The sequence below is a fragment of the Muscardinus avellanarius genome, assembly GCF_963383645.1.
Source record: "Muscardinus avellanarius genome assembly, chromosome: 20".
Lineage (NCBI taxonomy): Eukaryota > Metazoa > Chordata > Mammalia > Rodentia > Gliridae > Muscardinus > Muscardinus avellanarius.
The window spans coordinates 15,306,888-15,308,627 of NC_137806.1; the positions used below are offsets into that span (position 1 = coordinate 15,306,888).

At 49.7% G+C, this 1,740-nt stretch overlaps 1 pseudogene across 1 annotated transcript; it reads right to left on the reverse strand.

Moving 5' to 3' along the window:
* Window positions 1–285: 285 nt before the first annotated feature.
* On the reverse strand, window positions 286–722 carry LOC308277812 (small ribosomal subunit protein bS16m-like; annotated as a pseudogene). The gene has a single exon. The product of its transcript is annotated as a small ribosomal subunit protein bS16m-like (transcript).
* Between the last annotated feature and the right edge of the window lie 1,018 nt (window positions 723–1,740).

Here is a 1,740-nt window from a genome sequence, read left to right on the forward strand (position 1 = left end):
AACTTTCTAGCATTCAGAGTTGCCAGGGTTTCCAAAGCATCTTTCAGATCCTGGTCAATCCCAAGTGAGTCCCCATCTGCCTTCTCTTCAAAGTCTCCTCAAAGCCAGGGAAGCCAGACAGCAGCAACCTTGGGGAGCTTCAAAGGGCCCGGGTTTCTGCCGGGCACAGGGGCCACGCGTAATCCTAGTACTTGGGAGGCTGAGACAGGATTCCAGGTTCAAGGCCAGCCTCCGACACTCAGCAAGACCCTTCAAACCTAACAAAATTCAGCGCCCCACACTGTTTTAGAGAACCCCGACTGTGTAAACACCGCTGTGCTCACTGAAGCCAGCTTCTGTTTCTGTAGCCTCGGTATCGATCTTCTGAGAAGCTGGGCAAACTTCAGGAGTCTGGCTCATCTGCAGTCTCTCAGCATGGGTGGTCATCATAGGGTGCAAAGGGTAAAAGCCAGGAAGACCGAGAAACTTCTCCATGGGCTTTGCGAGGTGGGCCCCACAGCCAATCCAATGCCGGATCCTGTCCAGGTTGAGAGAAACAAGTTCTTCTCCATGACTGTTGGGCAGTGGGTCGCAGGGGCCCACCAGCTCCCTGAAGCGCCATCCCCGACACTTGTGAGCAGCCACGATGTGGTAAAAGGCCTGTTGGTGCAGCGCCCAGGGCAAGTGGGTGGCTAAGTGGCCCCATGACAGGCCTTACAGAGTCGGGTAGTGAGGAAGCCCATGTTGCAGCTGGTGAGCAGAGGACCATCCGACGGCTCTCAGGGACCAGGGACTCCGCCTCAGACCAGCTCCAAGAACAGCAGGGAGAGTCAGCGTGGCCAGAGCATGGACCCCATGGCCCCAGGCCCAGAAGCCTCAGCTCCGGAGCAAGGTACTCCTTTATAAAATTAAAAAATATGTATTTTGGGCACTGAAGATTGAATCCAGAGACATTTACCTCTAAGTTAGACCCCCAGGTTTATGTTTCTTTATTTTTGTTCTTTGTCTTATTTTGTCTTTTTTTTTTTTTTTTTTTTTTTGCGGGTCTGGAGATGGAACCCAGGGGCATTCGACCTCCGAGCTACACCCCCTACCCTAGATTTTTTTTTTCTTTATTTTGAAACAGGATCTCACTGAGTTGCAGAGGGCTTCACTAAGTAGCCGAGGCTGTCCGCGAACCATGATCCTCCTGTCTCAGCCTCCCGAATGCTGGGATTATAAGCGTGCCCAGCTCTTATTTTGTCTTTTTTAAACAGGATCTCACTAAGTTGCTGAGACTGGCCTCAAACCTGGAATCTTCCTGTCTCAGCCTTCCAAGTACTGGGATCACAGACATGCATCACCATCCTTGGTTTAAAAGATACTCTTTTAAAAAAATTCGTGGCCAAGCCGGGAGTGGTGGCGCACGCTTATAATCCCCATGTCTTGGGAGGCAGAGACAGGAGGATCACGCTAGTTCGAAGCCAGCCTTGCTGGCTTAAGATACCCTGTTTCCAAATAAAAATATAAAATAAGTCTGGGAGTATAGCCCGGAAGTAGAAGGGTTTCCAGGAACCCCAGTACCACCACAAAAAAAAAAAAAAATCTGTGGCCAAATCTGTAATCTCAGTACTTGGGAGGCTGAGATAGAAGGATCCCAGGTTTGAGGCCAGTCTCAGCAACTTAGCAAGACTTTCACCTGTTTCAAAACAAAAAAATAAAAGGGCTGGAGGTGTGGCTTAGAGATAAAATGCTCCTGAGTTCAACCTCTAATACCAAAAA